General features: G+C 38.3%; 1 protein-coding gene and 1 long non-coding RNA gene across 13 annotated transcripts in view; one reads left to right on the top strand and one right to left on the bottom strand.

The window, feature by feature from the left end:
• Septin11 (septin 11) overlaps window positions 1-23,672 on the bottom strand; it is a 143,588-nt gene that overhangs the window by 98,490 nt on the left and 21,426 nt on the right. The window lies entirely within an intron of this gene.
• On the top strand, window positions 6-10,259 carry LOC120892334 (uncharacterized). Its single transcript, XR_005736960.2, has 2 exons — window positions 6-965; window positions 1,762-10,259. It is a non-coding gene; the product is annotated as an uncharacterized LOC120892334 (long non-coding RNA).

Genomic DNA, 23,672 nt, shown 5'->3' with positions numbered 1-23,672 from the left:
TCTGCTCCCCCCACGCCGCCGCCCCTCCCGCTTTATTAGAGCAACATGGCCACCCGCCTGGAAGGGACCATTTGCTTCCCCAGGAAGGGGTGTGATCCTGCCTGCCCCCGCCGAGGCGGTGGGAGGAAGGGTGATGGGCGGGCTCCGAGTCCGGGTCTACGGGCTTTGGCCGCAAGGCTGGCCTTGCCTGAATTTACTGGTGCGCCAGTGAGCGACCCTCTCGCTTGTCACTAAGCCACCCCTAGCCTGTGTCCTGAATGCCACCCCCCCCCGCTCCATTACGTGCTGGAATCCAAGTAAAAGCCTGGGCACAGAGGTCCCAGCCCCGGGTCCCGCCACGCGCTTTTAAGAAGAGGGCAGCTAGGGCGGCTGCAGAGAGGGGGAAGGGAGACTAGGGGAAGACAGGTCACAGGGACAGCGTCTGGTGGAAAGTTAACCCTGGACGAGCACGCCCTACCTGGAGTAACAGGTTTGGAATGGGTTGTGGCAACCAAGGAGAACGGTGGGCGACCAAGTTGGGGTTGGGAGGGCCCCTACCGGGGTAAAATTTGAAGTCTTCCCTTTAAAAGGGAGAGACTAAAGGACAACTGGGAGTTGTCACTACAGCGTGCCAGATAGGGGACCCCACTAGAGAGGAAGCGGCTACAGTAGTTGTTGCTGTAGACGACCCAACCACCGCCTGCAAGAAGAGAAAAACGCCCCCGCTGGAGAATCGAGGCATCTGTCGGCTGCTCCAGAGCACAGAAACCGAGGCCTCCCACGGGTGTAACTGGAAGCCGCACGTGGGGGCTCCGCTGACTTTATTAGGTCGGTGGAGACACACCCGACCACTTGGAGGCGTGCGCCCCGGGGCTGCAGCTCCAGATCTCGGTGTAGGCACCAGGCGGGTGACCCAGAGGATGCGACGTGAGACTGAGAAACTCCCCCCGCTGTGGGGAAGGATTTTTCCAGCAGATGTTGGAACGGTACTGTGCGTCTGTGAGGCAGGCGGAATGGGGCGTTGGAGGGTCCCGGGGCTTGCAGGGTTGTGTGGCACCAGCACAGGCTGGGCAGTGAGATGTGTCAAATGCAGCAGATTCTCGCAGTCCAGAGAAGGAGACCCACAAGATAACTGAAGATAGCTACTGGACAGGGGCGGGAACCAGTTGGATTAAAGCATTGGGGAAGTGTGGTGAGGCTTTGAAGAAAGGTGATCATCCCAGGGGATTGTGCCCTCAGGGAAAACCTGGCCTATTGAATTAGGTAATAGGCAACCCGCCTGTTTGGACGGGGCGCCTCTGTGTCTGACCGGAGACTTGAAAGCACCAAACTTTCTGGGGACCTTGAGTTTGCTCCTCCATCAGGGTTCAAATGATTTCCACAGCTTTTGGGTAAAGAGGAGTGGTCTTCCTGCACCGGTTCAGCTTTGATGGAGCAGATACTTGAGTTTCTATGATAGGCCAGGAGCAATATAATTCCACTGGCAGGACAGCGGTGGAACAGCCAGAGAAGAGAGAACAGTGGTGAAAGAAAAGTGAAGGGCACTGACATGGAACCTGATATCTAGACCCATGCTCAAAAGAATTCCAACCTTTGATCAATGTCTATGCCAGAGACTTCAAATCTTTTGAAGATAGGTACCACTATTTTATGCCAAACAAACATTAGGCACTCAATAAGTGTTGAATTAAGATTACACGTGGATGGCTGCAATGCAGAGGGAGGGGGGAAAATACTTTCGTCTGCAGCTCTGATATATGGACATTTTGTTCTTTCTCTCAGAAAGACTCAGACTGTGCACTGCCAGTGGACAAGGAGGCTCAGGTGTGCCTTGTGAAAGAGAACTCCACATAGAACCAATGGATATAAGGGCAATTATAAAGAAATTCTCCACTTTGTATTATACTAACCAGACCAGACTGCAGATTTTCTTTATTTTTCATTTAGTTTGTGAATACTTACTTGTAAACTGATTAGATTATAAGAACTTGAACTCCCTACCTTGGTGGGTAGCTAAGTTCATTCTAATTAAAAAAAACTAAAAGTCACATATTCTAACATCTCAATTGATATTTAAGGAAACCCATTTAGGACAAAATCACTGATAGTTCAGTGAATCCTTTCACTGACTAGGAACAATGCCTTATTGCTTCTCTCCTCCATTTTGGTTTTTTTGGGGGGGTGGTGGTGGAGGGAGGATACAGCTGTAAGCATAAATATATTTAATAAAAGTACAATATGGGAAGTGCTGGGGTTGTGGCTCAGTAGTGGAGCACTTGCCTCGCACAAGTGAGGTGCTAGATTTAATCCTCAGCACCATATAAAAATAAATAAAATAAAGATATTGTGTCCATCTGTAACTTAAAATATATTTTAAATACAATATGTCAATCCCCATCACTGCAAATAATAATAATAACACTTTCAACCTATGGACACAATTTCAATATGTCAGCTCTCATTTTGAAATTATTTTAATATTATTCTACAACCAAGACTACCTAGATTCAAAATCCTGACTTTACTGCTTCATAGCTGAGTGACCTTGGGTAAGTTCATTAATCTTTTAGTGCATTAGTGTTCTCATATTTAAAATCTGTTTAAAAATAGTTTTCCCTAATAGAGTTGCTAGAGATTAGTTTATCTTTTCAACTATATGCCTAGCAACTATGCTAAAGACTAAGAATTTTTAAAACGAGGATGCCTCTCTCTTAAGCAGCACACAGTGTGCCAGGAGATAGATATTTAAATAACTCAGATAAATATGCCAAATCCTAATAAAGATATATGAATAATGAGTAGGGATGTAGTTCAGTTGGTAGAATGCTTGCCTAGTTTTTGCAAGGTTCTGGATTTGCTCCCCAGCATTATTTAAAAAAAAAAAATGAGTAATGGAATTTTAAAGTACAGTAAAGGAGCTACTAACTCAACCCTGCTTGTCAGAATAGAAAAGACTTAACCAGGAGAGAAAGCAAAGAGGAAATTCCAGGCGTGGGAATAGAATGAGCAAAGATTCTGGGTGAGGACGCTATAGGAAGGGTAAAACTTCTGGCATTGCTAGAGTTTAGGAACCTTAGAGGAACAAGAGTAATAGCATGAACGGGGCACTTCAAATACATTAGTAACTCTTAGCTTTGTAATATCAGTCTAGTTGGCCTTGCTTCATCCCCACCCCCGTTTTTTCCATTGTAAATTAGGGTAGTGAGTTCTGATGGAGGATGTCACCATTCTCTGTCCTGCTCTCTGCCTCTAGGAGCCTGAACTCAAAGGGCTTTCATTCCTTTTACCTTCCAGTTGAGTTCAGGCAATGGCAAGCAACAGCAGAACAAGAGAGGAAGGTTTGAGTATTTATTTCTGCAGGCGCTCTTACCATGGCACCTCTGCAGGCTAGCTCCACTTGTTAACTAAAGGTCACTTACTTCCCCACAATGACCTGGAGTAGCTCCTGGTTTCATTACATTTTACCACCTTTGCAAATAGTCTTTTTGTTGAACTCTGCCCAAATTTTCCAGTAGGAATGTGCCATCCCATTTCTCCAGGGACCTTACCAGATATAGTCCTTCATTAACTTCACAACGTTTGCTGAGAAAACATGGTGATGGTATTATTAAAATGATGTATAACTTATTGTCCAAACTTAAAAACTTTTAAGATTGAAAATGGGATTTGGTGTTATTAGTAATCACACTAGGACAGTAGACAAAAACAGGTCTCATGGTCACCTCTGCTTTTGACATGTGGTAGAATTTCTCAAGGCAAGAGTGCTAATTTGTCTTTTGACTTCTAGCACATGGCCAATATTCAGTACATGTTGAAAATTCAACAAATATTCACATATTCAATAAAGGTTGAGTTACATTTGAATGGAGATGACTGGGAACTAAGGCTATGGACAACCTTTATTGCCATGATAAGGATTTTTGTACTTGCGTTTGGCATGGTGGCCCACGCCTATAATCAGTGGCTTGGGAGGCTAAGGCAGAAGGATCAAAGTTCAGAAGGTTAGCTGTTACCATTACCAGAACAATCACCTTCCATCTCTCGTGCCTGGTGTTCTTTCCTCCAGCTCCTGCAACATTACTTTGAGTTTCCTTTGGAGAAATTTCTCATTTTTAATTTGAATGAATGAGACATGGGTCCAAAATGAATGGCACCGATTCTTCTTAAGTGACTATTGTCTCTGGCTCTCAGATCCATAGATGTACCATTTTTTTTGCCATTTGTTCCATTTAGAAGGTTGTACTGTATTTGTATGTTTTTTTCCCCCCTCTTCAATTAAATCAAGAACTTAAATAGTAAAAAAAAAAAAAAGAAGAAAAAGAAGAAGGATCACAGTTCAAAGCTAGCCTCAGCAATTTAGTGAGGACCTAAGAAACTTAGTGAGACCCTGTCCCTAAATAAAATATTTTTTAAAGGGCTGGGAATGTGGCACAGTAGTTAAGTACCCCTGGGTTTAATCCCTGGTACCAAAAAAATAGTATTTGATCCCATGAACAGTGAAGATACAGAGTCTTTAAGCATACAAATACATCAAATTTTCATTTTATGAAATATATATAGTGAATATTTGATATTGTTAGTAATGTAGGATTGATTTCCCTTTTTATTAGAGCCCCAATTTCTTTGGAGAGATTTTTCAATAATTTTTCCATAATGTTTTTTTCCATAATTTTTTTTCTTTTTTTTTTCTTTTTTTTTTTGTGGATCCTTTTGTTGGGGGTGGGGGGTACTAGGGATTGAACCCAGGCACTTAAATACTGAGCCATATCCCTAGCCATTTTTTAATTCTTTAATTCTGAGACAGGCTCTTACTAAGTTGCTTAGGGCTTCACTAAGTTTCTGAGGCTGACCTTGAAATTGTGGTGCTCCTGAATCAGCCTTCCAAACCACTGAGATTATAGGTTGTGCCACTACACCTGGCTCCATAGTGTACTTTTTATGATTATTTTTTTAAGTTATCTAAGGGTTGTTTCTGTGGGTTTACAATAAAAAATTAAAAACCATGTAGCTCAGTGATAGAGTGTTTTCCTATCATGCATCAGGCTCTGGGTTCAATCCCCAGTACTGCAAAAATAAAAACCTTATCTAATAAGAGATTACTGTGACTATAGTGAAAATGATGAACTGGAAAGGGATACAATAAGAAACAGGGAACAAGTTAGAAGGTATTGCCACTTTCAGTTTGGTTGAATATAACTAACTATATTTCTTCTGCTTAAATAATATGTAAAAATATTTTTTAAAACATCTAAACTGTTGAAGAAGAAAAACTGAAACTATCTCTTTTGAAGATAATGTGAATTTATATCTGGAAATCCTGAGGAATACACACACACAACACTAAAAATAGCTGGGCATGGCAGTACATGCCTGAAATCCCAGAGGCTCAGCTTGGGAGACTAAGGCAGGAGGATGCAAGTTCAAGGCCAGCCTGGGCAACTTAAGGAGACCTTTGTCTCAAATTTTAAAAATAAAAAGGGTTGGGATTGTGACTCAGTGATAGAGCACTTGCCTAGCATGTGTGAGGCACTGGGTTCGATTCTCAGCACTGCATATAAATAAATGAATAAAATAAAGGTCCGTCAACATCTAAAAAAAAAAAAAAGTTACATTGTAAAAAAAATTCCATTGTTGGGCTGGGGTTGTGGCTCAGCTGTAGAGTGCTCTTCTAGCATGTGTGAAGCCCTGGGTTAAATCCTCAGCACCACAGAAAAATAAATAACTAAAATAAAAAGGTATTGTGTCCAGCTACAATTTAAAAATAAATATTAAAAAAATTCATTGTAGAAATTTGCTAGATATTGTTAAATTTGCCAATAATTCTCACACTCCACTCCTACTACTTTTTATTCTCTTTGAAAATTCAGGCAGTAGTTGCCCTCTTCAGTCCTTTGACTGACTTTGACATTATTTTTCTCTTCCCAAAGCTGACTAATAATATTGGTTCTACAATCACTTATGCAGTCTTTCATGGATAATTAATTTAGGCCTAGAAAGTTTAACTCATTTAAAACAATTGGTTGCTTGTTTACCATCTTGGACTTCAGCAGTCTTTCAGTCACGTTTGACTGTTTTTCATGAAAACATCCTTCTCTTGACAGAGGAAAATGAAAGGTGAGGAAATTTTCACTTTTCCTTGTCATCTGATAGCATTACATCAACAGCACCAGGCCTTTGCTCCTCTCTTGTTCACCTAGTTCATGTCTGTGGCAAGTAATATTGGAAAACCAAAAAGCATATTTTACAAACTTCTTTTTAAGGGCAAAAAGTATCTAAGCCTCTCAGGAAGTATCAGTTCTTGTAGGGTCGTGCAACTCTTTTATTCATGCTCTTTTAAAATCAGGTCTCAAACAGGAATGTCCTGTGCACAGCACACTCCCTGGAGTATGAAGACTTGGTCTGATGGCCTCCTCTTGGGCAGTCAGCCCTGGAGCTGGGTCCGTTGCCCTTAGCTCTGGCTTCGCTCATTCTCAATTCCTTTCTCACCTTGGCCAGTCATTGTGGGGCCATTAGGATTTCTTTTTATGAGCCTAGAAAATTTATGTAGTTGAAGTCTCTCCGAATATTAGCTATTGCCACAAAATTAGAAGAGAAGACTACATGCCCGTATATCTTAACAGCAGTATCATCTACCTTCTCACCTGTTGTCTCATCCTGCTGGTTATTCACCAGGCTGCTGTCATCATTTCTACCAGCTGAATAACTCCAGTGCAGGGGGTTATCCTGCATCTCCTCTTTTTTATTGTAGACTTGTTCCTTTTGAGTGAGGCAGAACTAACTTATTTCAATCATAAATTCCTTGCTACCTCATCAACCAATTATCTGCTGGATTATGTTCCTATTTCATTGATTGTTCCAAGTTTCATTTTGTTTTGCCACTGTCTTTCCAACCTCAGATTTTAAAGGTCATCAGCACTATATTTCAGGTTTCTTCTGATTGTTTTATGTAGTCCTTCCTAGATCAGCAGAAGTGGATATTACTCAGTTGGTACAGTGAATTTTGGTGGATTGTGCTGTGTTCCTTGACATTATACCCTTTGGGAAGACAACAGAATCAGCGATTGCAAGGCTGCCTCCTTACTCATTTTCAGTGAAAACCATGGGCCTGGGAGTCAAGATGCTTGGGTTCATGTTCCTGCACTATTGAGTATTATGAGCTATACAAAATTTAAATTGATATATCTGCTTGGGTATAGATTAAGTTACTATATTAGAGACACTTCCCTTAAATAGACACACCCAAAAATTCACTGGCCCAAAAAAAGATGGATGTTTATTTTTCTCTCATGAAACAGTCCAGGGTTTGGTGAGCAGTCCAGGGAACCCTGGCAGGTATGCTCTTGAGATCATCCAGGAGCCCATGTTCCTGTTGCTGTCTTTGTTGCTCCATTAACTTCTGGTTGTTACCTTGTCTACTCTGATCAAAGCACCATGTTCACATTATAGCCCATGGGAAAGGTGAAGAAGAGGAAGTAGAAGGAAATCAGTTTCCTTTAAAGGACATGGACATATCATATCATGTGTTCACATACTAATGGCAAAATCTCCATCATGTGAGGGTATTTAGCTGCAAGGAAGACTAGGATACATAATCTCTTATGTGGCATCAATATGCCTTACTAAAACTTGGAGGGAGAAATAAAAGATGGTTAATGGGTTTTGGAATCAGTGGATTCAGAGGTATATATTTATATGATTAAAAAAATAATATAAAATGGTATAGAATGAAGTCGCTTATCTTATTTACCATCTGTCCAGTCCCCACAACTTTTCTCAAAAGAGATAAATACTTTAGTGTCTTGTATATCGTTCCAGAGTTTTCTTAGGCAACTTCAAGCAAAGATAAATAGAGATTCTTGTTTCCCACCCTGTGTTTTATGTAAAAGAAAAAGATACTATGTATATCCTCTGTAACTTTTTTTACAACATATTTTATAGATCTTTTATATCAGTACATAGTCATTTTCTTCATTCTTTTATACAACTGCCTATTATTTCTAAGGAAATATCAATAAATTTCCATTAAAGACCTATTGGTAAGTTCAAGGTTGTGTATATCTTGTACTTGCAATAATAACCTTGTCCCTATCATTTTAAACATGAGAAAACCTAGCTACAAGATATATTCCAGAGTTCAGATTAATCAGTCATATGATATTGAGCCAACGTTTTTCTCTCTTTTTTTTTTTTTCTTTTGCGGTGTGGGAATTAAAATTAGTGCCTTGTATATGCTAAGTAAGTGTTCTACCAATGAGCTTCAGCCCCAGCCCTCCATTTTCTTTACTAAGGAAATGAAGTTCATATTTGCATCATAAAAAGGGTCATTGTAATAGGGAAATAACCATATATAAAATTATGGCACATTAAAAATGTAAAATAATTAGGAATAAATTTCTCAAAATGTGTGCAAGATCTGTACTCTAATACCAACCAAACTCTGCTGAGAGAAATTAAGTTAATGGAGAAATATACCATATTCATGAATTAGAAACCCAATATTGTTAAGATGGCCTATAGATTCAATATAATTTCAGTTGAAATCCTACCAAGATATCTTTTATAGAAATTGACAACTTGATTCTGAAACTTGTGTAAAAACACAAAAGACCTAGTATAGCCAAAATAATTTTGGGGAAAAAAAAAAAGAATAAAGTTGGAGAACTTACGCTACCTGATTTCAAAAACTTTGCAGAATCGGTCAAAGTACAATCAAATAGTATAATGGAAGAATAAAGACTCTAGATATAGACACACATGATAAATTGATGTTTCTTTGTTTAGCACTAGGGATTGAACCCTGGAACTTAGGCAAAGTAAGTATGTGCTCTACCACTGAGTTACATCCCCAGGTCAATTGATTTTTTTTAAAAGAGTGCCAAGGTAGCCCCACTGAAAACGATAGTCTTTCCAACAAATCATGCTATAACTCTAGGACATTCATACAGAAGAAAGAACCTCAACCCTTATTTCACCTATTCACAAAAATTGAATCCGTGTGGATCAGAACTAATGTAAACAATTAAACTTCTAGAAGAAAACAGGAAATTTTTTCATGACTTTGGGTTCAGCAAGGATTTCTTAGAACACCAAAAGCACCACATGACTGGACTTCAAATCAAATCTTTGCTCCTCAAAAGACACCATTAAGAAACTAAAGAGGGGGCTGGGGATGTGGCTCAAGTGGTAGCGCACTCGCCTGGCATGCGTGCGGCCTGGGTTCGATCCTCAGCACCACATACAGACAAAGATGCTGTGTCCGCCAAATACTGAAAAATAAATATTAAAAAAAAAAAAGTTCTCTCTTTCTCAAAAAAAAAAAAAAAGAAAGAAACTAAAGAGGACTGGGGATGTAGCCCAGTGGTAGAATACTTGCCTGGCATGTGCAAGGCCCTGGGTTCAATTCCCACTACTACAAAAAGGGAAGGATGGAAGACATGGAAGGGAAAGATGAAAAAGGTAAGTCAGACTGGGAAAATGTATCTGTGCTAGTGGGAAAATAATTTTTTAGTGGGAAAAATATGTGAACATATACATCATGAAAAAAGATACGTATATTTAGTCACATGTACATGAAATGAAGCCCATTAGTATTCGATAAAATGCAAATTAAGCCACAATTATAACACCTACCTGAATGGTGAAAATTAAAAGACTAACAGTACCAATCGTTAGGGAAGATGTGGAATAGTGGAACTCTTTTGCATTATCTGTGAGAATGTAAAATGTACAAGCACTTTGGAAAAAAGTCAGTAGTTTCTTTTATGTAAGAAAAATAAAGATGTTTCTACAAAAGACACATCCATAAAATTATCACAGTTTTGTTTTATTTATTATTCATAACAGCCAAAAAGTGAAAGTATCTCAAGAATATCTCAACAGGTTAATTGACAAATAAATTGTAGCATATCTACACAAACAGATACTAACTACTCAGTGATGCAGTAAGCTATGGATACAAAAAGTGGATAGATTCCCAAAACATCTTGCTGAGTGAAAGAAGCTGGATAGAAACATAGATACAGGATGGTTCTGTGCATACGAAATTCTGAACACCCTACTCCATAGTTACAGAAAGCAAACCAGCATGGCCTTGGGTCTTGGGTAGGAAGATTGTTGTGAGCTCTCAGAGGGACTTGTGGAATGATGACTATGCTCTGTATCATGATTGTGGTGGTGATTCTGTGAGTGAATTGATTTGTCAAACTCACTTATCTGTTCACTTAAAATGAGTATGTACCCTTGTATACAAATTATACATCAATAAATTTATTTTAAAATCGGTTTTATACATTTATTCCCCCCGACACACACTCCAATACTGGGGATTGAACCTAGGGGCACTCTATCACGGAGCTACATCCCCTTGCTTTTTATTTTTTATTTTGAGACAGGGTCTTGCTAAGTCCCCCAGGCTGGCCTCAAACTTGCAATGCTCTTGCGTCAGCCTCCTGAGTATCCTGGGTTATAGGCAAGTATCACTATGCCTAGCTTGTCTTTGTTATGTCAAAAACTCTGAGAGTAGATCTTTTTCTTCAAAATTATCAGATACCATCAGACTTGCTTAGATTTTTCGAATGTTTATTCTGTGTTAGGCACAAATGCAAGATACTTTTACACTCATATTTATTTGTTACAACAATCCTCTGATATCTCCCCTGTTTTACACTGAGGATACTGAAGCACAGAGACATTAAGAAAATTGCCCAATGTTGCTGGGTCCATACATGCCTGTAACCCCAGTGACTCCACAGACTGAAGCAAGAGGATTGCAAGTTCGAGGCCAGCCTGGGCAAGTTAGCAAGACCTTGTCTCAAAATAAATAAAAAAGGCTGGGGATGTAGCTCAGTGGTAGAATATCCATTTAGTTTTGTGATGCTAAGTGACAGAACCTGGATTCAAGCCCAGGTTTGCTAGATTCCATCATCCACATACCTTTTCATCATTCTGTGTTGCTGCCTTAGCACTCCCATCTTAATATAGCTCTTTGGAGTCTCACTCATTCAAGTCTGAAGAGAATTAAAACCTAACTGTGCATGGTGGTGCACACCTGTAATCCCAGTGATTTAGGAGGCTAAAGCTGGAGGATCTCAAGTTTGAGGCCAGCCTCAGTAACATGGTGAGGACTTAAGCAACTTAACGAGACCCTATCTCAAAATTTAAAAAAAAAAAAGGGCTGGGGATGTGGCTCAGTGGAAAAGTGCCCCTGTGTTTAATTGTCAATACCCCAAAAAAAGAAAACCAAAACACTAAGAAACATAAGGTTTAGCATTTGAAGGAGAATCTTTAGTTCTGAAGAGAAAGCTGACCAAGGAAATCTAACTTGGTTCTTAATGAATAAATGTTTAGCACAGCTATTATTGTTGTTATATTATTTTACCTTCCCCTTGAGATTCTCTTTCATCCTGCTGCCATCACCATATTGGCAGTGAGGGTCTGCTGATCCACTCTAATACTCTTGTTCCATTCCAGACCAAAAGCTGTCCCTATATTCCCCCTTTTCCCAACTAACATTACTGAAACTAAAAGAACAAAAAGAAAGGAAAGACCAAAAATAACAATCATAAAAAAGACTTTAATGTTAGTGGAGCACTAAAAACAGATAAGTAAAATGTATATCTTTGGAAGGACACACAGGAAACTGGGAATTGTATGCACTGTGAAAGGCACACAGGCAGGTGTAGATCAAAACAGACACTGTGTGACTCCTCTGCCTTTTACCCAGACGTATTCAGAAAATTGACCTTTTGCTCCAGGGATGGTTCTGATGAGTATAAGTATGATTCCATCCCCTTCATAGTGACCTGTTAAAGAACAGGCGCTCTAGTTTGGATAAAAGGCATCCCCCTAAAGCTCCTGGGTTAATGAAGGGATATTTAGAAGTGAAATGATGGGGCTGTGAGAGCCGTTATTCATTTTCCCCGTGGTCCCTTCCCTACCTCTCTGCTTCCCGCTGTCAGGTCCTGAGTATCTTCCCTCTACCACACCCTTCCGTCATGATGTGCTGGCTCACCTCGGGCCCAGAGCAAGGAAGTTGGCGTCCATGGACTGAGAACTCTGAAACAGTGAGCCCCAAATAAACTTTTCCTCCTTTAAGTTGTTCTGGTAAAGTATTTTGGCCACAGCAGTGGAAATTGGACTAACAATGGGTATGTAACTCAGTTCTGTAAAATGAGAAGAGAAGTTTGCTAAAGGCTTCTAGGATACTTTTTTTATTCTTAAGAGAAATTCACAGGAAATCACCTTTTCTGCTGTGGGACACAAAGAAGAAAGCATGAAGCCCGACTGTTTCCACGAAAAAAGAAAATAAACAGAACAGCACTAAGAAGTAGAGTAAAAAAAAAAATTGGATCTAGGTTTCAATATTACTGTTAAAACTCTAAACTATTAACTTGGAACCTATCTCCCTTCTCTTTGATAAGTGAATGAATACATTTTCCTATCAGTTTTAGTTAGGTGTCAAGTTTCTGTTATTTACAGCTAAAATTTCTAGAACTACAAAAAGAAAAAGAAAAACAACTACAATTGCAGATTTTAAGAAGTTTACTTTGTTCCAGGCACAGGGAAAATAGAGAGCATTCAAAAGAAATCCCCCTTCACCCTAAGGATTTTTTTTTTCATTTTTTTTCCCTCACAATGTATTTTTTTTGATAGACCTGCTTCTTCCCATCCATGATCTCAGCCATCCCAACCTCCACAAGGAAGATGTGGATTTACCCTTACAGAATTAACTTCAGTTGAACTGTATGAAACTGACAATTTTGGTAGGTCAAAGTGGTCAAATATTGGCAATTTTGTAATATAAATCACTAGCCAGTGTTCACATAGAAGAAATTATACATGTGTTGCTACCAGGAACATCAATCCTCCCTGCCAGTGCCCTGCCCATTGGTGAACTTTTCCTCAAGTGCTGGCTGGTTTCATCATTTCTGCCCCTAGGCCACAGAGAATTGATAAAGACCAGAGCCCTAAAGGTCAGATCACAATATATCACCATACATTCATTCTGTCCTGGGGTTTGGTTTTTGCATTGCCTTTCAATCACTCTAGCAGCTATTCCATGCTTCCTACTCACCAAAAAAATAATAATTAATTAAAAATAAATAAATAGCTGGGTGTGGTGGCACACACCAGTAATCCCTGCAGCTGGGGAGGCTGAGACAGGAGGATCACCAGTTCAAAGCCAGCCTCAGCAAAAGCAAGGTGCTAAGCAACTCAGTGAGATTCTGCCTCTAAATAACATAGGGCTGGGGATGTGGCTCAGTAGTTGAGTACCCCTGAGTTCAATCCCCCATACCCCCAAATCCATCCATCCATCCATGCATCCATCAATCAGTCTTACCACGGGGAACACCATTATGCCATTCATGTACAAATTGATGACTCTGTCTATAGCCTCAACATCCCTCTTCCTTCCCAATGACATTGCCCCTAGACCCTGCCTTCTCAATCATCTGATGGTGGAGGAGCAGACAAAGAAAGCAAAAGGACAACAACATATCAGGATAGAGTATTATTCAGCTATTGCTGCATAATAAGTTACCCTAAAATATAGTGGCTTAATATAAAAAATAACTATCCCATAGTTTCTGGGGGTCAGGAAATCAGAACCGGCTTACCCAGGTGGTTCTGGCTCAGAATCTCTTATGATGTGGCAGTCATGACATCATCTGGGGCTGCAGTCATTTGAAGACTTGGCAGAGGCTGAAGATCTACTTCCAAGGTGGCTAATTCCATGCCTGGCACATTGGCATTGGTTGTTACTGGGAGGATCCAGTTCTGAGCCATGTTGATTTCACCATGAGGCTAAGCAAGCGTCCTTATGGCTTGGCAGGTGACTCTCCCAAAACAAGTGATCCAAGACAGCCAAGAGCAAGGTAGAAACCCCAGGGTCTTTAATGGCCTAACCTTAGAAAATTACACCAAACCATTTCTACTATATCACACTAGCTCTATGCAGTCCAGAGGGTGACTACATGGAGGTGTGAATACTGAGAGGCAAGAATCACTAATGATAATCTTGGAGACTGATCACCACAGATAGCTATTTTCTCCATGATACAGATGAGAGGTTCATAGGGTCTATGAGATATGTCAAAAATCAGACCATTAATAGGAAAGTGGTAGAGGCTGATAGGAAGCCAGTGTAGTCGACTCTTAAGCCTAAGCACTTGGTATTCTGTCAAGGGTGTGGTGTGGTGGTATACTATTAGGAATGACTTTGAATTGTTAGGTCACTGTTATTATTTAAATTTTTTTGACTAGCTATATTTTACAGATTTTCATTTTTCTCACAAGGTTGCTAGATAATCACCAAAGTTCCATGTATTGAAGGCTTGGTCCCTTTCTTGGTGCTATTGAAAGGTGGTGGCAACTTTAAAAGGCGAGGCCTCATGGACATCTTCTGATCATTGGGGGTGTGCCCTTGGAGGTGACTATGGAAACCCAGCCCCTTTCTTTTCCTCTGTCTTTTGCTTTCCAGCCATAAGGTGAACAGCTTTGCCCCACTAGTCTCCCTACCATGAGCTGCTACCTCAACACAGGCTCAGAGGCAAGGGGGCCAATCAACGGAGGATTGAAACCTCCACAGCTATAAATCAAAATAAAACTTCTATTTAAAGTCAATCTTCTCATATATTTGTTACAGTAACAGAAGTGTGACAAACACCGAGGCTATGCATGTGTTAGACATTCAGTAAATAAGTATTCCATCTAATAAATCAACTTAGAAAAACAGAAGAGCCAACATAACATGTTTCTGCATGTTCAAAAATACGAGGCATGTTCTATGGTGTTCTAGATCCAGTGGGAGCAAATTATATTAATAATGATAATTAAGGGAGCTGGAAGAATGATATGATCTGAATATGAATCAAACTGTTCCTAGCAGAAAGGATTAGGAAAAAAAAACAGGCCATCAATTTTTCTTAGGATTAATCCCAAACTGGATCACTTTCTTTCTCTCTCTCTGATTTTTTTTTCTCAACATCCTTTCTAATCAGATGAAATCCCCAAGTCAGAAAGCAGTTGAATTCAATTCTTTCTGAGGTCCTATGCAATAACAGGGTTTAATGGTATCCAAATTTAAGTTTTATATATATATTTTTTGTGTACAAATTTATTTACATCTTAGAATCTTTTTTTCTTTTTTCTTTTGGTACAGATGATTGAACCCACAGATATTTTACCACTGATCTGCATCTCAAGCCCTTTTAAGTTTCTGTTTTGAGACAGAGTCTTGCTAAGTTGCTTAGGGCCTCGCTAAATTGCTGAGGCTGGCCTTGACTCACGAACCCCCTGTGATCCACCTGTCATCCTTTAGAGTCGCTAGGATTATAGGCATGCATTACTGCACCCTGCAAATCTTAGAATAATATAAGCTTTCAGAGAAAAACCCACAGTCAGATTCCTATATAGTTAACACCTTAAATTAGTATTGTACATTTGTTTGAACCAATGAACCAAGAGCTGTGGGTATAGCTCAGTGGCAAAGCACCCGCATAGCACAAGGTTCTGGGTTCAATACACAAATTGATGAACCAGTATTGACGTGTTATTACTAACTGAAATTTATACTTTATTCAGTCTCCTTGGTTTTTAAACTAGTGGATTTTTTTGTTTGTTTTGTTTTGTTTTATTTTGTTTTTGCATTCCAAGATCCCATACAGGATAGTCCCTAATATTCTTAGATGTTCTTAGGCTTTTCTTGACTGTGACAGTTTTTCAGATCTTCTTTGCTTTTGATAACCTTGACAGTTTGAAGAAAACTGATTGTTTTGTATTATGTCCCTCAATTTGGATTTGTCTGATATTTTCCTCATGATTAGACTGAAGTTGTGAGTTGTAGGTTCATGGTAGGAAAAGCATAGGGGTAATGTGCCATTTTCATCAAATCATGCCAAGGGCACACACCATCAACATGACTCATCACTGTTGATGTTAACTTTCAAGATCTGGCTTAGATAATATTTGTTGTGTTTCTTCACTATATCATCTAATTTCCATACTATTCTCCTTGGAAGGAAGTCACTATGTGCAGCTCACCCTAAATGGATGGGGAATTATGCTCCTGGAGAGTAGAGTATCTACAAAAAATATTTGATATTTTTCTGTATCATGATAGATTTGTCATTCTTCCCCTTTATTTAAGTATTCAACCATTTATATCACTATAGATTCATAGATATTTATTTTATTCTTTGAGTTATAATCCAATATTGCATTATTTATTTTGTTGCTCAAATTTGTTTCAGCTTTGGCCACTGGGAGCTCTTTCATTTGGCTTCTGTGTCCCTTTGACAAACCCCCATCACTATGTGTTGGTTGCAAATTTTCAGTCCTCCTGCCTCAGCCTCCTGAGTCATAGGCATATCCTGTATATGACCCTCTCTGGCATTTCTCTTTGGTTCCTTGAATTGGAAAATGATATTAGAACAAAATCTGGGCACTAAGTATACTCATTGCTACTGGGGTGTGGTTGCTTCCTGGCCCTCTCAGCTGTCAAAGCAAGGAAATGAGTGTGTATAATAACTGTGGTTCAGTGCCCCTGGGTTCAATCCCCAGTACTGTGAAGAAAAGATTAGGAAGATCTGGGCATATATGCCTGTAATCACAACTACTTAGGAGGCAAAGACAGAAGGATTTTAAGTTCCAAGACCCTATCTCAAAACAAAAAAACATGGGTTGGGGATGTAACTCAATGGTAAAGTGCTTGCTTAACATGTGTGAGGCCCTAGGTTCCATCCCCAGCACCACAAAAATAAATGAATAAATAAATAAATTTCAATAAACAATAGAAAGGGCTGGGGATGTAGCTCAGTGGTACAGTGTCCCTAGGTTCAATTTCCATTACAGGGGGTAAGGGGAAGGAGATAAGGAAGATTTCTCTCACTGGTAGATGAGTTCACCTGGAGGCATTAATTTCTGGATAGTTCTGGGCTCTATAAATTCCTGTTGCACCAGAAAAATTAAAGGACAAGATAGGCCCAGAGGTGGCAGATAACAAGCTATGGTAACTGTCCCCTGCTAAATGCAGTGGGCTGAGGAGCTATGAAGCAGAGCATCAATAGTGTCTGCTAATTAACTCTACTTTAGTTAAATAACCTAGAATTCAGAAATGTGACATGTCCAAGGTTATACTGCAAGTAAGCAGAAAAACTGGGTAGCCATTGTGTGTGACCACAATCCCAGGCTCATTACTCCTACTAAAACCTGTCAATGTTACAGAGAAACCCTGAAGATTATGGAATTAATCACAGAAGTTTGGAGCTGGGAAGAATATTAGAGATTCTTGAGCTGATCCCTAGGATAGGAAACTGAAATCCAAAAATGCTACCCTAAATTGCAAGATTCAGATCACAGAGCTGATTGGTTTCAGAGAAAAACATAGAACCAGCAATCCAGACTTCCATACTTACTGCTCTTATCATTACATTGCAAGGCCCTTCGAGTAAATACCTGTAACCACTAAAATAAATAAATAAATAAAAGACACATATTAATTTTTATTACCAATTTAACACACATTGCATTGGAAAGTTAGTTACAGAAGGGCCTTATTCCTTCTATAGTATCATAAGCTCTGTGCCTGATGGCATCTTAAGGATTATTACATGGTTATTATTTTTCTTCTTGTGGCCTAATGCCTTCTCCTATGAAGTCATTTCCTAAATATAAGCATTATAGCTGAAATTAAATTAGCAATTAAAAATAAATGAACTACTTGTTATAGTCTCTAATAACCACTTTGGATGAACTAAAGTGTTATTCAATTAGCAAACTAAAAATTATCTGCTTAATTTTATTCATGTTCACAATTTACTAAAGGTGTTATGAATGGGCTCATATAGTTTTAAAATGTTATAAAGGTAATATAAGACATTTACTCTAATGTGAAAGGAAGTGTATAAAGACCCATCATAAACCTATAATTGCTATCTTTTAAAATGAGGGAAAAAAGTCATTATACCTTTCCAATTGTGATTTGATGAACTAATTCAGTGAAGTACAGTTAAATAGTCTCATTTGAAATAACACTAAAACTACTGCATGAATCTAGGGGAAAAACAAATCTTTTATTAAAATTTTAATTTGCAAATGAATGTTGTATGTGGGGATTTTTTTTAGTAAGAGAAATTCACAATATGATAATGATATTATTCCTCAAAAGAAAGACTCTGTATCCATACAAACTGACCAACCCTATTCTTCATTATTTTTTATGTGCGTCTTTAAAATCCATAATTTTTACATTCATTTTGCAAATATTTAATTTATATTATGCCATATGAACTGCTTTGAAGTTTTGTTCTTGTCTATATCGAAAAGCATGTTTATTCTTTTGCCTACTCACTGCACTGAGAATCCAAAAGGAATATTTTTGCTGGGTGCAGTGATGTATGCCTGTAATCCCAGTGGCTCCTGAGGCTGAGGCAGGAGGATTGTGAGTTCAAAGTTGGCCTCAGCAAAAGCGAGGTGCTAAGCAACTCAGTGAGACTCTGTCTCTAAAGAAAATACAAAATAGGGCTAAAGATATGTCCAGTGGTTGAGTGCCTCTGACTTCAATCCCAGTATCTTCCCACCCCAAAAAAAGTGATATCCTTTATTACCATCTTATTGGAGTGATATAATTTTTTCATAATGAACTATTTCTTGTCCCTTTAAAATATCAATTTCTGTCAGTGTATTTGTCAATTTTTTAAAATGTCCTTCTTCATATGGAGGGGACTATTGGGTGTGTCGAAAGACAAAATTATAACAGCTTATCTTAATTGGCTTTATTTGTCATTCTAGAATCCAACAATACATCATTCTACAAAATGCACTAAGTGTTCCAAGGAGGTGAGTAGAGGAGTTTGGTTCCATAGACAGAAAACTGTTGAGGAAGCAGAAACAGAGCAAAAGGTGGACTGGTCATTTTGTTGTTGTTGTTATTGGTGCATTATATTTGTACATAATGTGGGATTTGTTGTTACATATATTGTATACATGCATACAATATAACAATGTAATTTGACCAATGTCATTCCCCCCACTACTCCATTTCCACTTTGCCACCCTGCCACCTTGCCACCCTGTCCCTTTCTTCTATTCTACTAATCACCCTTTGCTTTTCATGCAATCATCCCCCCACACACATTTTTTTTCATTTTTCCTCAACAACTTGCACATATAAGAGAAAACATAACCCTTAACCTTCTGAGTTTTGGCTTATTTCACTTAACATAATGGTCTCAAGTTCCATCCATTTTCCTGCAAATGACATAATTTTTTTTCATGACTGAATAAAACTCCATTGTGTATATAGATAGAGCTCATTTTCTTTATCCATTCATCTGTTGATGGGTATGTGGGCTGTTTGCATAACTTGGCCATTGTAAATTGTGCTGCACATACTTGGGTATGCATATATCACTATTGTATGATGACTTTAATTTTTAATACCAAGGAGTGGTTAGGGTCACATGATGGTTCCATGCTTAATATTTTGAGAAACCTCCATACTGATTTCCATAGTGGTTATACTAATTTACAACCCCACCAACAATATGAAACTGTTTCTTTTTCTCCACATCTTCTCCAGCATTTATTATTGTTGATATTCTTGATGACTGCCATTTTGACTAGTGTGAGATGAAATCTCAGTATAGTTTTGACTTGTATTTTGCTAATTGCTAATGATGTTAGCAATTAATCCCATTAATCCATTCCATGGATTTTTTTGGCCATTTGCATTTCTTCTTTTGAGAAATATCTGTTTAATTCATTTGACCATTTATTAATTGGGCTATTTGTGTGTGTGTGTATGTATTAAGTTTTGTGAGTTCTTGATATATTCTAGATATTAATCCCCTGTCAAAGAGTAGCTAACAAAGATTTTACCCCACTCTGTAGGTTTGCTCTTCACTTTCTTGCTTCCTTTGAGGTGCAGAAGCTTTTTAATTTGATACCATCCCATTTATTAACTCTTGATATCTTCCTTTAAGGAGTCTATTGAAAAAGCCATTGCCTGTGCCTATATGCTGGAGCATTGACCCTATGTTTTCTTCTAGGAATTGCATAGTTTCTGGTCTAATTCTTAGGTCTTCAATCCATTTTGAGTTGGTTTTTGTGCAAAGTGAGAGATGAGGGTCTAGTCTCATTCTTCTACATATGGATAAACTGTTTTCTTCACATCATTTGTTTAAAAAGCTGAGGTTTTTTTTCCAATGTTTTTTTTTTTTGGCACCATTGTCAAGGATCACATGACTGTATCTGTGTAGGTTTGTCTCTGTGTCTTTTATTTTATACTATTGGTCTATGTATCTGTTTTTATGCCAGTTCCATACAGTTTTAATTACCTGTGTAGTATAATTTTTAGTCAGGTGTTGTGATACCTCCTGCATTCCTTTTTTGGCTTAAAATTGTTTTGATTAATCTGAGTCTTTTACTTTTCCAAATGAATTTTAGGAGTGTGCATGTGTTTTGTTTTGTTTTTCCCTAGTTCTGTGCAGAATGTCATTGGTATTTTGAAGGGGATTGCATTGAATCTTGTATATCGAATCCTTATAATCTGTATATCTTTTAGTGGTATGACCATTTTAACAATATTAATTCTGCTTATCTATGAACATGGGAGATCTTTCCATCTTTTTATGTCTTCTTCCATTTCTTTCTTCAATGGAGTTTTTATTGTACAGGTCTTTCGCCTCCAGGGTTAGATTTATTCCTAGGAATTTTATTTTTTGAAGCCATGGTAAATGGGACTATTTTCCTGATTTTTTTTCTCAGCAAATTAATAATTGATATTAGGGAAGCTATTGATTTTTGTATGTTGATTTTGTAACCTGCTACTTTGCTGAGTTTATTTATTAGCTCTAGCAGTCTTTTGGTGGGGCTTTTTGAATCTTCAAGTAGAGGATCATGATAATCTGCAAATAGTGATATTTTGACATTTTTCTTTCTTATTTCATCCCTTTTATTTCTTTATTTTGCCTAATTTCTCTGGCTAGAATTTCTAGTAATATATTAAATAGGAGTGGTGAGAGTAGACATCCTTGTCTTGTCCCAGATATTAAAGATAATGTTTTCAGTTTTTCCCATTTACTCTGAAATTTGCTTTGGGTTTTTCATATATAACCTTTATGATGTTGAGGCAGATTCCTTCTATCCCTAGTTTCTTCAGTGTTTTTATCATGAATGGGTACTGAATTTTGTCAAAGGCTTTCTCTGCGTCTATTGAGATGATAAAGTAATTTTTGTTCTTAATTCTATTTATGTGATGAATTACATGTGTTGATTTGGGTATATTAAACCATCCTTGTATCTCTGGTATAAAACAAACTTGATCATGAAGTATAATCTTCTTAATATGTTGTTGAATACAATTAGCTAATATTTTATTAAGGATTTTTGCATGTAAGTTTATTAGGGATATTGGTCTGTAGTTTTCTTTCCTTGATGTTGAACTGGTCATTTTAAAGGCACTTTCCTTGTAAGTAGGAACAGAGACAGAATGATAGAAAAATAATTAACCAGTTAACATCAGATAACTTCAGATTTCTTTCATAAGAATTAAAGAAAAGGGAACTTTATTATCATGCCAACTAACACTAGTCTGTTAGGTAAATTTGGTTATTATCTCTGTCTCTCCTGATGTCTCAGGTTAGATTGATGATATAAACATTATTATGAGTGACTTCATTTTTAATTTGAGTCCAAGCTTTCAGAGCCTTAACTCAGGAACCTCATCCAAAATGATTACCACCTAAATTTTTTTTATTTAACAGGTAAAAAAGGGGGAGTCCTAAGAGAAATGGAAAGGGCAGAGCAAAGTATGGAGATAACTGGCTCTTCTAAAAGAATCAATGTAATTTAATGAAATCTATTGAAGAAAATATATTTTGTTACCACTATTCATATTTATTTGGATAGCAACAATTATTTTGTTTCAAGATCCACAGAAATGTTGCCCTGATGGAAACACATAATAATCCTGTGGTTAACCAAGAGAATTGAGACAGATTTATTCCTAAATAATTTTGGGTCAACAGGACTCCTTTTCTTTGAGAAGGTCTATGAGAGGAGAAAGTGGATTTGGGTGATGGTATGTTGTTTGTTTTGCTTTTTTGAAAAGTATGCCTTGTACGGTTAAGAATCACTCTAGGGCTGGGGTTATGACTCAGTGGTAGAGTGCTCGCCTAGCATGTGTGAGGCCCTGGGTTTGATCTTCAGCACCACATAAAAATAAATTTAAAAAATAAAGGTATTGTGTCCAACTACAAATAAAAAATAAATAAATAATCACTCTAGACTCTTTTTCTCCCCTATTGGGGACTGAACCCCAGGATACTCTACCACCCGTCTACATCCCTAGCCCTTTATAATTTTTGCCTTTGAGACAGGTTCTCACTAAATTGTGGAGGCTGACCTTGAACTTGTGATCCGTCTACCTCAGTCTCTTAAGTAGCTGGGATTACAGGCATGTGCCTCTGTGCTTGGCTCAGAACAACTCAACTCTAAAAATCGCACTTTCACCTTACTTGAAGAAGTATCTCAAAGTAGCATAGTGCTTCTTTCTTATATTTAAGGTCTAATGCTTTCGTCCTAAGAACTTTTCTGTAGTGTTCTCAAACTTTTTAGATAATGTCCACTTAGCAAATGCTACCTTCATAGTACACTCCAACGATTCTCTAACTGTTGGGAGTCCAACAGTTCCATTCAATCCTGAGACCACCCATAGTTTGTACGCACCCATAGTTAGGAGCTAAATTTCACAAGACTTCCCCCACCTCAGATGCTAAATGCAAGGTGTCATCCAGGCTTCTTACTATCCAAGGTGGCTACAAATTCAAAAGTTTCCAAAACTCCCCTTCAAATTTGATAACTTGTTACAAAGATTCACAGAACTCAGGAAAGTGCTATACTTGCAAGTACCATTTGATTATAAAGGATACAATTAGAAATAGTCACATGGGGCCAAGTTCAGTGGTGCACATTTGTGATCCCAGAGATTCAAAGAGGCTGAGGCAGGAGGATCTCAAGTTTGAGGCCAACCTCAGCAACTCAGCAAGGACCTAAGCAATTTAGTGAGACCCTATCTGAAAATTAAATTAAAAGGGTTGGGAATGTAGCTCAGTGTAAAGTGTCCCTAGGTTTAATCCCTGCTACCAAAAGAAAAAAGAAGCAGTCACATGGAAAAGATGTATTAGGATGAGGTCTGAGAGGAAAGGTGGCAGCTTCTGCCCCTATGGAGTCTGGGTACCATGCCTGCCCTTTATATTGTATGCTCACCAATCAGAAATCCCACTAAAGCTTCTTAAGAGTTTTAATCAAGGTTTCTTTATATAGGCAGGATTGATTAAATCATTTAACATGTTACAGTGAGGTAGGACAGAAGAAATAAGAGATAGGTAATAGGAGACAAAAGGAAGGACAAGGAGACTAGAACTTTAGTTGGAAAGCTTTGTGCTAAAGTTCTTCATACCTTTCCTCCCAAGCCAGTGCTCTCTCACAGGCCTGCCACTCCCAATTACCTGGGAAATCCACAAATCTTCATTCATAATTTTAAAGGTACTAGAAATTCACCCACTTACGAAAACTGACCTTGCACTGTTAATTTGCCCACATATTTCTAGAATAGATTACACAGAGAAATATGAAACCTTTAACGTAGTGTACATTTCCCAACATTATCTGTTGATCAGATAATGGAGAAG

Source organism: Ictidomys tridecemlineatus, chromosome 9 (genome assembly GCF_052094955.1).
Source record: "Ictidomys tridecemlineatus isolate mIctTri1 chromosome 9, mIctTri1.hap1, whole genome shotgun sequence".
NCBI classification, from domain to species: Eukaryota; Metazoa; Chordata; class Mammalia; order Rodentia; family Sciuridae; genus Ictidomys; species Ictidomys tridecemlineatus.
This window is presented reverse-complemented; position numbering and strand designations above follow the sequence as displayed.